The sequence below is a fragment of the Jaculus jaculus genome, chromosome 15 (assembly GCF_020740685.1).
Source record: "Jaculus jaculus isolate mJacJac1 chromosome 15, mJacJac1.mat.Y.cur, whole genome shotgun sequence".
NCBI classification, from domain to species: domain Eukaryota; kingdom Metazoa; phylum Chordata; class Mammalia; order Rodentia; family Dipodidae; genus Jaculus; species Jaculus jaculus.
Window position 1 is genome coordinate 26,936,095 of NC_059116.1, and position 14,946 is coordinate 26,951,040.

Here is a 14,946-nt window from a genome sequence, read left to right on the forward strand (position 1 = left end):
GAATGAAGCAAGAGAAAGTAATGAGTTTTAAGAATTTATTACCTTTAAAAATACAATCATAAGGGTCTAGAGAGATGGCTTAGCTGTTAAGGCATTTGCCTGCAAAGCCAAAGGATCCTGGTTTGACTCTCCAGGACCCATGTAAGCCAGAAGCACAAGGGGTGCATGCATCTGGAGTTCATTTGCAGTGGCTGGAGGCCCTGGTGTGACCATTTTTTCTCTCCCTCCCTCCCCCTCTTTCTCTCTCTCAAATAAATAAATAAAATTTTTAAAATGCAATCATGCGCTGGAGAGATGGCTTAGTGGTTAAGCGCTTGCCTGTGAAGCCCAAGGACCCTGGTTCAAGGCTTGATTCCCCAGGACCCATCGCATGCATCTGGAGTTTGTTTGCAGTGGCTGGAAGCCCTGGTGTACCCATTCTCTATCTATCTTCCTCTTTCTCTCTGTCACTCACAAACAGATAAATAAACAACAACAACAAATTTTAATGCAATCATAAGTTTATATAATATTCGTTTGTTGTTGTTGTTGTTGTTGTTTTTGAGGTAGGGTCTCACTGTAGTTGAGGCTGACCTGGAATTCTCTATGTAATCTCAGGGTGGCCTCAAGCTCATGGCGATCCTTCTAATTCTGCCTCCCAAGTGCTGGAATTAAAGGCGTGCGCCACCATGCCCGGCTAGTTTATACAATTTTGACAATGGCTAAATTTAGCACTGGCTTAAAATGTTCCTCTGCATGCAAATAAACAAATAAATAACAAAATAAAAACAAATATTTAATCTTTTCTTTTTGTTGGCTACTTCATGGTAGGGACAGACAGGTCTAACAATAAATGATTAAAATATTATTCTAGGGCTGGAGCGATGGCTTAGTGGTTAAGTGCTTGCGTGTGAAGCCTAAGGACCCTGGCTCGAGGCTTGATTCCCCAGGACCCATGTTAGCCAGATGCACAAGGGGGCGCACACGTCTGGAGTTCGTTTGCAGTGGCTGGAGGCCCTGGAGTGCCCATTCTCTCTCTCTCTCTACCTCTTTCTCTGTCTGTCATTCTCCAAGAAATAAAATAAAATAAAAATCTAAAAAAAAATATTCTTCTAAAATGCAGATTTTTATCTATATGTGTTTACCTGTCCACGTTGCTGCGTACTGCAGTACAGGTGAGTGTGCACATGTGTGCACATGCTTGTGTAGGCCAGAGGACAATCTCAGGTGTTGCTCTTCAAGTGCCATCCATCTTTTCTTTGAGTCATGGTCTCCCACTGGCCTCAAACTTGCCAATTAGGCTAAACTGCCTGCCAGTGAGGCCCAGGGATCCACCCGTTACCAGCTCCTCGGGGCTGAGATTACAAGGATGTGCCACCACAGCTAGATTCTTTCATATGGGCTTCTGGGCATCAAAATTAGGTTATCATGCATGTAAGGTAAGTACTTCATCTCCCCAGTCCTTAAATGTGCGTGGGGCGGGGGGTGTTGTTTCCTCTTTTTGTGAGGCGGGGTCTCGCTCTAGCCCAGGTTAACCTGGAATTCACTATGTAGTCTCAGGGTGGCCTCGAACTCACAGTGATCCTTCTACCTCTGCCTCCCAAGTACTGGGATTAAAGGCGTGCGCCACCACACCCAGTAAACTGTGGATTTTTAATTATAGGTTTTTATAGACTGTAAGAAACAGTCTATTAAGAAAATCAAACGATGAAAATAATATAGCATACATTTTAAAATACTGACATCATAACTGGTCTCATCTATCAAATATAAGAGTAAGACACATCATTACCTCACGTATTACAAAGGGGGGAAAAAAACCTCCCAATTTCAGAAGTATTAAAAATGTTAGCTAAACTGGGTGTAGTGGCGCATGCCTTTAATCCCAGCACTCAGAAGGCAGAGGTAGAAGGATCACTGTGAGTTCGAGGCCACCCTGAGATACATAGTTAACTCCAGATCAGCCTGGACCACAGTGAGACCCTACCATGAAAAAAAAAAAAAGTGAGCTAAAAAGGTCTTGAATTAAGTAAAATATAATATATTTAATTTAAGTTAATGGGTCTTGCTGTACATCCTCCTCATATTTTTTTAAAATCTTTGAGTGCATGTGTGTGCACACATGTGCCAAGGTGCATCCATGGAGATCAGATGACCACCTTGCGAGTCAGTCCTCATCTTCCCCCTTTGAGGCAGCGTCTCTGTTTATCTGGCACATTCGCTTCCAGGGACCCTCCTGTCTTTGCCTCCCAGTTCATTGTAGGAGCTCGGGGATGGCAGCCACGCACTACCGCATCTGGCTTTTCTGTGGAGTCAGGTGATTAGACTCCATCCCTTCCCTTGTGCAGCAAGTCCTTTACCCACAGAGCCATCTTCCCAGCCCTGAAGATAACTTCATTTTCTAACTAGTAAGTGATATAGTAGTGTAGCTTATCCTTTTTAGCTGTGGCAACCTTACTGAGACATTAGCGAAAACATGAATACACAAATTTCCCACATTTTTTTTTTTTTACTAAGAAGCTGTGTTAACTATTTTGCATAGAAGAGGAGTTATTAGTAATAATTAGTAGGACCAGAGTGGAAGGGAACTCTCTACTATAGGAACCTGGACATTCTTAGAAGCCTACAATGTTAAAAAGAAAGAAAGGGCTGGAGAGATGGCTTAGCTGTTAAGCGCTTGCCTGTGAAGCCTAAGGACCCCGGTTCAAGGCTCGATTCCCCAGGACCCACGTTAGCGAGACGCACAAGGGGGCGCACATGTCTAGAGTTCAGTTGCAGTGGCTGGAGGCCCTGGCACACCCATTCTCTCTCTCTCTCTCTCTCTCTCTCTGCCTCTTTCTCTCTCTATCGCTCTTTAATAAATAATAAAAATAAACAAAAGAAATTTTTAAAAACAGAAATACAGAGAGAAAATGGTCTTAACAGGCAGCTTGATTGAACGTGGCTGAGTGACTGCTAGGCGGTAAAGAAAGTCATTTGGAACGTGACAGAATGCTTGGGGAAGATTCTATAAAGGCAAGGCGAAGCCCTGGGAAATAGGAGGGGCGGTGTTCCCTTGGACTGGCAGCCAGCCAAGCCCGTGAAAGCGAAGTGACAAGGGGGAGCAGAAGAGAGCTCCTGATGCTGAGACTGTTACGTGTATCATATAGTTGGGACACTGTGAGGGCAAAACAGCCCACGCTTTGCTAGAGAAGACAAGCAGGACCAGAGAGAAACTACTGTCCTCAATAGACTTCCAGGGCCGTCAGTGCAAAAGGAGCACACGAGAGTGAATGCAAGAACAACCCAGTGGGAATATGACCAGTGTGCAATATGTGCTATCTCCATACAGCAAAGTGAATAATTAATTTTTAAAAAGTAAGGCCAGAAATAGAAGACAGCTGGGCGTGGTGGCTTACACCTTTAATCCCAGCGCTCGGGAGGCAGAGATAAGAGGATCACTGTGAGTTGGAGGCCAGTCTGAGACTACATAGTGAATCCCAGGTCAGCCTGGGCCAGAGCGAGACCCTACCTCAAGAAACTAATAAAAGAATAGAAGACAGAGCTGGGCGTGGTGGCGCACGCCTTTAATCTCAGCACTCAGGAAGCAGAGGTAGGAGAATCGCCATGAGTTCGAGGCCACCCTGAGACTACAGAGTGAATTCCAGGTCAGCCTAGACTAGAGTGAGACCCTACCTCGAAACAAAACAAAGAATAGAAGACAGACTCATTAGAAAGAGGGATTCAGTTAGTCAACAAAGAGGGGATTTGAGAGGGAGTAAAGGGAGGTGGGAGAGGGTTATGATCCTTTGTATTGTCTATATGTATGAAAGTTGTCAATAAAAAGATAAAAATAATAATAATAATCTTCATTCCCATAAAAAGATAGTCTACTGTGGAGCCTACTTTTCTTTTCTTTTATTTTTTTTTTTTCCAAGAGGAAACAGAAGAAAGTTAGCTGTCTACCATCTCATAAGCATGAAATGATTACCAGTCCTGGGCTAGAGAGTTTGTTCGGCAGTTAAAGACACCTGCTTGCAAAACCTAGTGACCCGAGTTTGATTCCCTAGTCCCCACATAAAGCCAGGTGCACAAAGCGCGTGCATGCATCTGGAGTTCGTTTGCAGGGGCTAAAGCCACAGCATTCCCGTTCATTCACTCTCCCTTTCCTTCTCTCTGTTTCTCTGTTTACAAATGAATAAAAATATTAAAAATCATTTTTAAAAAAAACAATAAAGAAATGATCACAATGCTATGGTTCATTAACAAATCTCTGGTATGACCAGGTAACTTTTCCTGGCCTACTCGGCAAGAAATACATCCTTCTGTTATTACAGCTGAAGTGTGGACATATATACAAGTCCACGGTCTTCTAGCTGAGCTTCTTTACCTCATGATATTAGTGTCAACTACAGGAAGACCATCAGGCGTGTTACACAGCTCCTGTGCACACGTCTAGTCACATTCCCCTTTCACTCCTTAAAATGGATTAAAACCCAATGGGTAGAGCATCTGGCATTACAGTTCCAGCCGGGAAGAGACACCCAGACACCCAGGAGGGCAGGACCAGCAGTCTTGCCTTAGCACGCTACAAGCCAGTAACTCATCCTGTTGCCTCTCTTGTGACTCTACCTTGATAATGTGCCAGCTCTTTAACTGCTAAAACAACACTACAGAAAGAAAAAAAAAAAAAATCAAAAACCAAAGGCACGCACATAAATAGCTTGTTCAGCCAACCATTTAAGTTTATAGTCAACCTGATGTGGGTAAGGTTTGCCTCGGTACCCTTGGGTCAGCCGGGTAGCTGTCTAGGTGTTGTCGTCAACTCCATGCCACTGGGATAAACCTCCAAACCTCCAAACAGTGTATGGGTGTATGGGAGGAAAGGCATTTATTTTATCTTACAGATCGAGGGGAAGTTCCACAAAGGCAGAAGAAGCTGGTCCCCTTTACCAAATCTAGGCGGAGGGAAAAACCACCAGCGACACCACCAAAATGAAAGCAAAACCCAACAGGAAAACAGCAGGAACCCAGGCAGAATGCATGTACCTTAGGCTGGAACTCCAATCCAAGCCCACCCAGTCAAGCCTTACGGCCGCACCCCAGGATCCTCCCACAGTGACACCTCCTCCAGGCAGACAGCTGGAGATCCAAGTTACAACCTTCAATAAAACAGCTGAGACTCATGGGAGACATACATTCAAACTACCACACGGAGTGACTGATTTTGGCTGGGAGTGGACTGGTGTCCAACGGCTCTGACGGTCTGTATTACCTCTCCCATCCCTCCAGCAGGTCAGCCTGTGCAGATTCCCATGGCAAACAAAGGCGCAGGAGCATCACAAGTGGAAGCAGAACTGCCCAAGTTCCATCACAAGTTCAAGGGGCCGGGGATTTGGCTCAGTGGTAATGTTCACCTGCCATGCACATACCCCATGCATGATGCACAGCAACACACACTCACAGAGAGAGAGAGAGAGGTTTAGAGACATGTCCAAAGGAATACTGTGGTTTATTAAAAATGAAGTCCTGGGCTGGAGAGATGGCTCAAGGGTTAAGGCACTTGCCTACAAAGCCTAACTGCCCGGGGTTCAATTCCCCAGTACCTATGGAAAGGCAGGTGCACAAAATGGTGCATTCATCTGGAGTTCATTTGCAGTGATTAGAGGCCCTGGCACACCTGCCCATTCATAGTCTCTGTCTGTACTATTATTTATTATTTATTTGGCTTCTGGAGGTAGGGTCTCACTCTAGCTCAGGCTGACCTGAAATTCACTATGTAGTCTCAGGGTGCCCTTGAACTCATAGTGATCCTCCTACCTCTGCCTCCCAGGTGCTGGGATTAAAGGCATGTGCCACCACATCCGGCTTCTCTTTGCTTTTAAATAAATAAACAAAATATTTTTTTTAAAAAAACGAAGCCCCCATGAAAAATGTTAATAAAAATTGAGAAGAAAAAATGTGAAGTTAGTAATAAAAAACAAAAACAAAAACGAAGCCCCAAATTCAGCGCCTATCTACTAACATCCACTGGCCATGGTACTGACAGATCAAGGCACAGAAAAGTCAGTTCTGCCTCTGTGAGAGGAACTGCAGAACCATGTAACAGAGGAGCTGGACTTAGAAGGATAAAAATTTAAGGCCGTTAAAGTAATCAGTTTATCACAATTTTCATCATTTCTTTTTAAAAAATATTTTCCATTTATTTGCAACCAGAGAGGGAGGAGAGATAATGAGTGTTTCAGGGCCTCTAGCTGCTGCAAAAGAACTCTAGATGCACGCACCACTTTGTGCATCCAGCCTTACATGGGTACTGCAGAATCGAACCCAGGTCGTTAGGTGTTGCAGGCAAGCACCTTAACTGCTGAGCCATCTCTTCAGCCCCAAATTTGTTTTGCGGTTTTTCTTTCCACCATTTCTTCACATGGAAGAACTGTTTCTTATCAATAATTGTATTTTTATCAATATTATACAATCTGTAATCTTTTTAAAAATCCTACACCTTACCTCTGAATTATGTTCTTTATTTAAAAAAAAAAAAACATGGGAGAGAGAGCATTTCAGCCTGCCCCTGCAGGGCCTTTTGCCTTTGCAAATGAACTTCAGACATATGTGCCGCATTGTACATCTGGCTTTACCTGGGTACTGAGAGTCAAATTTAGGGACTACAGGCTTTGTAAGCAAGCATCTTCTTTTGTTGTTGTTTGTTTTGTTTTGTTTCTCAAGGTAGGTTCTCACTCTAGCCCAGGCTGACCTGGAATTCACTATGTAGTCTCAGGTGGCTTCAAACTCACGGCAATCCTCCTACCTCTGCCTCCCAAGTGCTGGGATTAACAGCATATGCCACCATGCCTGGCTAAGCAAGCATCTTAGCATCTTTAACCAGAGCCATCTTTCTGTTCCCACTTCCTCCTCCTCCCTCTTTTTTTAAAAGGCATGCACCACCATGCCCAGCTACTTTTTTTGACTTAAGCAATTCTTCAATGTATGAGGATAAATTCTACTGGTCATTATGGAACCTAAAAAGATTTTGCTTTGTCTTCATTTCAGAATCACATTTTAGGTTGGGTCTGACAGGCAAGCAGACTAGTTTCCCTCTAATTGTTGAAAACAAGTCTCTGTTTTAAGTCTTGTTTTATTTCTTTTTATTTTACTTTTTTTCTTTTTTCAAGGTAGGGTCTCACTCTAGCCCAGGCTGACCTGGAATTCACTATGGAGTCTCAGGGTGGCCTCGAACTCACGGTGATCCTCCTACCTCTGCCTCTCGAGTGCTGGGATTAAAGGTGTGCACCACCACACCCGGCAAGTTTTATTTCTTTATACATAATGTAGCTTCTCTTTCAAACAGGTTTAGATATCTCCTTCCCTGAAAATCAATATATGTTGTCTGCATACAAAGTGAATTCATTTTTATTTTATATCTGATTGGACTACAGTGAACATGATGGATGTAGTTAGACTCAGCTATAAAAAAATTGACAGCTTTTTATTTTTATTTTTTAACCAATCCCATTTTTTTCTGGAGGTCTCATATTAACACTCTGCCTTCAACTTTCATATTGCTCAATTGTTCATGTGTTTTCCCAAATGTTTCCTCGTGATCTGGGACAATTTCTCATACTATCATTGAACTCACAAATTTCCTCTCTGTACCCAATCTATCATTTACACCAATTCAACATGTTTCAATGGCTGTAGTTTTTACTGCAAGATTGCAAAATTGATTTTGATTGTAACTGTTGTTTCATTTTTTTGATTTGCAATTCCATACCTATTGAAGATCTACAAGAATGGATTGAGTATCTTAAACATTTATATTAATTTTATATTTGTGAACACAAATTCTTGGAGTTTTTTGACATAATTTGAAAATCACTGGCTTAAATAAGGTTTTACTTGTCATTTTTCCTCTTTTCTCTTTCCTTTTTACTTCCATTTGTTCCATTTGCCCCTAAGCCAAGTGTAGAATCAAGTCTCTGAAAGAACTTCTATTTTCCCAATGATTTTAGGAATTATCTCATACTCAATAAAAAACTTCAGAATAGCCAGGTGTGGTGGCACACACCTTTAATCCCAGTGCTTGGGATGCAGAGGTAGGAGGATCTCTGTGAGTTCAAGGCCACCCTGAGACTACATAGTGAATTCCAGGTCAGCCTGGGTTAGAGCGAGACCCTACCTCAAAAAACAAGCAAAAAAATAAAGCTTCGGAATAGCTTATGTGGTGGTTTGAATGGATGTCCCCCAATGGTTTCAGGTCTTTTATTCAAGCTTGTAACTTGATGTCACTGTGGGTGGGTCCTAGGGTCCAGCCCTAAGGTGTGGGGGCGGATCTGAATTCTAGCCTAAAGGTATACAAAGTGCTAGAGCTTTGCCTGGGTTCCTAACGTGCACTTGCTTGCTTTTGGTGGTCATGGCTTTTCTCTCTGCTTGGACCTGTGAAAGTGGGCCAGCTTTTTCTGTCATGATGGAACTTCCCCACTATCTGTAAGCTTCAAATCAATTCCTTTCCTCCTGTAACTCATGCCTGGTTTGGAAGTTCATCTCAGCAACCTGAGGCTATTTCGGCTTGGTTCAGTTCTAGAGCGTGGGTAACAGAATTTTCTAGCACCATCACGTTTAATTTCCTCAAAACAAGGTCCTAGGTAGCTATTGATTGATAAAAGTTCCCTTTCCGGGCTGGAGTTGTTGAGGTGTTTGCCTGCAAAGCCAAAGGATCCAGGTTTGATTCCCCAGGACCCACAGTAGCCAGATACACAAGGGGGCGCACACGTCTGGAGTTTGTTTGCAGTGGCTGGAAGCCCTGGTGTACCCATTCTCTCTCTCTCAAGATCAAGAGAGAGAGAGAGAATGTGAGCTCCTGGGGAATTGAACCTGGGTCCTTTGGCTTTGCAGGCAAGTGCCTCAACCACTAAGCCATCCTTCCAGCCCATAAATAAATTGTAAAGTTCCTTTTCCAACTTTAGAAAGGGTGGAGTCGCCTGGTAGCCCATGTCTTAGAGTACCAGGCTAAGCTTTGTCGTCCGATCCTGAGAAATGTTTTTAGTTTGTAGTACTCCCTGGGAGCCCATTTCTTAAGCGCCACCACCGTTTCTGCACCCAGAACCTAGGAAGCTCATGGCTTTAGCTATAATCAGTTTCGTTTCTATTTCAATTTGGCATAAGGGATGCTCAGTTTTATTTGAGCCTGGATGTCTCTTTCTCTCTCTCTCTCTCCCTCTCTCGCTCTCGCTCTCCGGTTCTGTTTATCTTTTCAATTTACAGTAGCAGCAGCAACAGTAGCAATGTATTTAGAAACAATACATCAGGGCATGAAGTAATGGCCCTCAATCAAAAGCCTGTACGACATATTCAAATAAACATGCACATACCACTAACAAAATACTCATTTACATACTTTCTGGCACAGAGCCTCAAATTCTACTTCTAAAGAAATTATTAAACCGAAATATGAGATACTCATTTGCAGTCAGTAGTGGTTAAACATAAACTGTCATCAGTGTCTAATAAATGACTGCAAATTGCAGTTCAAAGTCATTTTTAACCATTGGAACATTCAGGTAAGTTGGCTTCACCAAACCAAAAAGAGTTAAGTGTCACTGATTTCCACCTTAGAATTCAAATCCATCTTGTGAAAATCCAGTTATAACTTATTAAAACTCAAAATGCTTTCTTTGGGGGGGGGTTGTGGAGGATGAATGACTTTCAGAATAGCCTGAGAGTCGTGAATAAAGAAAAACATCGCTGTGTTTATTTAGAGAGTATTACCCCTTGGAGCCAGCGTTTGCACTAATGCGTTTTACGTTAGCGTGCCGCATCAGGAAATCCTGACTTTTTGGTGCCAAGGGGGTAATTAATATCAGTTCATGTTTTCAAAATGGTTGTGTTTATGTGGGAATGAGGACTGAGAACTAAACATGTAGAGCTTGAAGTATGAAAGCTTGCTGTGAAGCGAGATCTTGGGAAAGAAAGGAATACTGAAACTAATGAACAGGAAAAAGGATGTCTGAGAAGAATGATACTCACACTGAAAAGAATGCTACGATCCCACTTCCTCGCTTTTAACTTTAGAAAACATTTACAGACATAATTCCCTAGTATAACCATGACAGGAGGTAACCTCTATGATAGCTAAAAACAATATTTTAGTCCACTATCAGTCTTTTTTAAAAGTTAAAAAAAATTGTCAAGGGTCTATATACAGTGTTCAAGGCAAGTCTAGGCCATGTGAGACCATATCAAGTGAATAAGTAAATAATAAAATAATTAAAATATAAATAAAAAATTTCTCCAGAAAAAAAAAAATTGTCAAGGGTATAAAATACTTCTATGAAAACACGTCACTGTTGAAAACATTCTTCCGTTTTTAAGTTACACAGGTACACAAAGTTGGGTGGTTCATTTGGTCAGCTGGTTGTTTTTGAAGACTTTGTAGCTAAGTCTGGCCTCACACTCACCATCCTCCTGCCTCAGTTTTCTCAGTGCTGAGATCTCAGGTCTGCATCGCCCTGCCTGACTTTAAAATCAAAACATTACACTGTCTTTTTTTGAAATTTAATTAATTAATTAATTAATTTGAGAATGAGAACGAGGAAGAGAATGGGCATGCCAGTGCCTCCAGCCACTGCAAACGAACTCCAGATGCATGCGCTCCCTTTTGTATCTGGCTTACGAGGGTCCTGGAGAATCAAAACTGGGATCCTTTGGCTTTGCATGCAGATGCTTTAACTGCTAAGCCATTTCTCCAACCCAATATCTTAGAATGAAAGAAAGAAAGAAAGAGAGAGGGAGGGAGGGAGGGAGGGAGGGAGGGAGGGAGGGAGGGAGGGAGGGAGGGAGGGAGGGAGGGAGGGAGGGGAGAAGGAAAGAAAGAAAGGCAGGAAGAAAATTGGCACATAATCTACACTCAAAGCACATGCTAACTGATTCACTCAGTGGTACTAGACCCATAGCTGGAGCTGGGAAACAAGTCAGAACCATACCCAAACACAAGCCCACTCTACAACATCAAGCTACCATCAATCACGGGGTATAAGAGGGCCTACACCTATCATACTGTCTATCAAAAAAGTAAGTGTTATCTCAATTTTCCGGGGGCTAACTTACTCTCCATTGGAGAATCTGCTTCTCTTTTCCAGATAGATGCAGATCCTAAGAAGAGAGCTGCCCCAACATACCTCAAAAGGGGCCCAACTGAAACTAAGGACAACTGGCGAAATAAGCAAGGGTGATGTTTTCCTGTGAACCGGATACCAGCACAAAGGGAAAGGAGATCAACGCAGAGAAAAATCAACTCCTACCAAATCAGAGAGCCAGAGCCTCAGAGGCCCCCAACACCTCAGCACTGAAGCAGACCAAAAATGAACCCAACATGGCTCAGGGAAATCTTGCGGAAGAGGGGGCGGAAAGAATGTCAGAGTTACATGTTGGGTCATGATTTTCAGAGACATTTATCATACTAATAACTGGGGGCTAACTCCACAATGCACGACCCATTTTCATTAACGAGGGTCTAATGGGAGGGGGTAGATCACAGATGAGCCTAAATAATGGTACCAAACTGCCTGTATTCGCTGAAAAGAAAACTAATAAATTAAATTAAAAAAAAAAAAGCACATGTCAACAGAGGAAGGCAGGAAACTAAGAAAACAAGATTGTCTTACAAGAGTCCGAACTGCAAACTGACTCAGACAGAGCCAAAATAATGTGGAAAACCTACAAGTTTTCATGACATCTTACATACACAATTCTCCATAAAATTCAGGCAGATGCTAAATAGATTATAAATATTAGGTATATTTTACCAATACTCTTAAATGAAGAGACTATTGCTATTTAAGTATGGCACTCCATTCATTCAAGTGACAAAAGACATGAAGATGATCTTGGAAAATACTGAAGTATTTTGCCTATTGCACCATTGTGAAGTGAAACACACTCCCCATGTCACACACTGACCTGTCATTCCTATATAATATGTGCTGTGTAGAGAATGTCAGGGAGCAGAATGACTGGAATCTATTACTCAGACTTGTATTATTATAGAGCAGAGTTTGGGGCTGTGACAAGACGCCTAGGAACAAAGTGTCACTTCTGTCCTGTCAAAACACAAGCCAGAGCTGGGTGTGCTGGCACACACCTTAGGCAGAGGTAAGAGGATTGGCGTGAGTTTGAGGCCACCCTGAAACTACATAGTGAATTCCAGGTCAGCCTGAGCTAGAGTGAGACCCTACCTCAAAAAAAAAAAAAAAAAAGCCAGTTAAGAGCCTTCACAAGTCCATTCAGAGGACTCCAATTCTCTCAGTACACTGCTATTCTCAGTAGAAATGAGACAATGAAGCACAGAATGTTTCAAGAACGTTCTAGACACTGTACACTTCAGCTCACTGTATCACCTGGCCTTAACTTAAAGTTGTGAACCCACGCCAATCTGCAAAGGAGATAAACCTCTCCGGCAGCCAAGTACTCACACACATGGGGGTGTTTTTAAAGAAGAGAGACTGGTATTGGGGTATAATCAGTATTTTCTAACAAAGACAAGAAATGAGGAAAAGCTTGCAGAATGTTCCAGACTTTTTTTTTTTTTTACAATTCTATACATGCGTATCGTGTGTTTTGATCATACCCCATTATCTTGTCTCCATCCCACTTCCACTAAACCCTCCTTCCCATTTTGTCTCTCTCCTACTTGTTTTTTTTTTTTTTCTAGGTAGAGTCTCACTCTAGCCCAGGCTGACCTGGAATTCACTCTGTAGTCTCAGGGTGGCCTCGAACTCACAACCATCCTCCTACCTCTGCCTCCCGAGTGCTGGGATTAAAGGCGCGCGCCACCACGCCAGGCCATCCTACCTACTTTTATGAGTTTAGGTTTTTCATTTTTAGGTGAAGAAACTGTACTCCCCCGCCCCCCCGCCCTCCAGCAACCATTAACTACCTATAATAGCTCCTCAGGGAAGGACGGCACCTAATGAGCCCCTATCCCCGTCCATAAAAATGGCGACAGGCTCAATCTCAAGCAGGTCTTAGACAAGAACCTCATCTGCTGTGAGTTCATGAACGTGACCACCATGTCCAGACAAGAGGTCCGCGGCCCTCCTCCCCATCCTCCAGCCCTGAGGTTCTTTCTGCCCTCTCTTACACAATGTTCCTTAAGCCTTGGAAGAGAGTAATACTGAGTACTCAACAGTCACTTTTTTTTTGTTTTTGTATTTTCGAGGTAGGGTTTCACTATAGCCCAGGCTGACCTGGAACTCACACTGTAGTTCCAGGCTGGCCTTGAACTCACAGCAATTCTCTTAACTCTGCCTCCGGAGTGCTGGGATTAAAGGCGTGTGCCACCACGCCCTGCTCAGTCTCTTCTATTTTTAAAAATAGTTTTTATTTATTTATTTGACAAAGAGGGGAGGGAGAAAGAGAGAGAATGGGCGTGCCAGGGCCTCCAGCCGCTGCAAACGAACTCCAGACGTGTGCACCCCCTTGTGTATCGGGCTAACGTGGGTCCTGGGGAATTGAACCTGGGTCTTTTGGCTTTGCAGGCAAACGCCTTAACCACTAAACTATCCCTCCAGCCTCACAGTCACTTTTTCTCAGCACTCTGGCTGGCCACATGAATCTGCAGGGGACCCACCACCCACTTCAAAAAGAAGCTTCTCTGACCAAGGGTGGAGGCAGCACCAGTGGACAGACATAAATACGGAAGACACTTTGACAGGCACATAGATAACTCTTTGGTAGCTAAACAGTAGTTGCTTCATCCTACTAGGATCGAGCCCCACCCCAAGCCACAGGCTTTGGACCAGTTTTATGGTACCAGACATGAAGTCCGTTCTGTGGAGTGGGCCTCAAATCCAATCAGAACCACTGTTGCACCAGTGAGCACATTTTACCTGTCAGGTTAGTTACATAGCATCCAACGATGTTTAGTTCTCATTTAACAATGTAAAGTTCAGTTATTCATTTTTTTTCATTTGCATGTATGTGTAGACACACCAGGGTCTTTATAGACACATTTTGCACTCAACATTACATGGGTGCTGGGTAATCAAACCCTTGCCAGCAGGAATTGTGAATAATCACCTTTAACTTTGGAGCCATATCCTCAGCTTGTTCGTGTGTCTGTGCGTGTTAGTGTATTTAATGTACTCAATCATGAAGAAAATCTCATAATATATTGGCACAGTCAAAAGATTGCAATTTAGACTGTTATTCACACACCTAAATCATTAAATTATGGGTCTCCAAGAGGAAAGCTTACATTTTTAAAAAGTAATTCTCAGGCTGGAGAGATGGCTTAGCACTTGAGGCTAAGGAATCGTGTTTGATTTCCCAGTACCCACGTAAGGCAGATGTACATGGTGAAGCATGCATCTGGAGTCTGTTTGAAGTGGCTGGAGGCCCTAGTGAGCCCATTCTTTCTCTCTCTTTCCCTATCTGCCTCTTCCTAGCTCTCAAATAAAAGAAAAAGTTATTCTCATATCCAAAACATGCATACATATAAACAGACATACATACCTGTTGCTATACAGAGAGGCACATATATGCAAGTGTATAAAATACTCCCCTTCATTCTCAAAAGTAAGTTTAGATTGATTAATAAATTATAGTCACCTTGTTTACAGGTCTTTATTAAAGAAATGAAAATGACATTGCATTGCCTATTTCTTCTTTTTTAAAATATACTTTATTTCTTTGAGAAAGAGGCAGAGAGAGTGAGAAACAGAGAGAAAGAGGAAGGGAGGGAGGAAGAGGGAAGGAGATAATAGGTTCACCAGGGCCTCCAGCCATTGCAAATGAACTCCAGATGCATGCATCCCTTGTGCATCTGGCTTATGTGGGTCCTGGAGAGTCAAACTGGGATCCTTTGGCTTTGCAGGCAAATGCCTTAACTGTTAAGCCATCTCTCCAGCCCAGCATTGCCTATCTCTAAGACTTAATATACAATAAGAAAGATTTATATATTGACTCCTTCATTTTTTTTTCTTAGTAATCCTC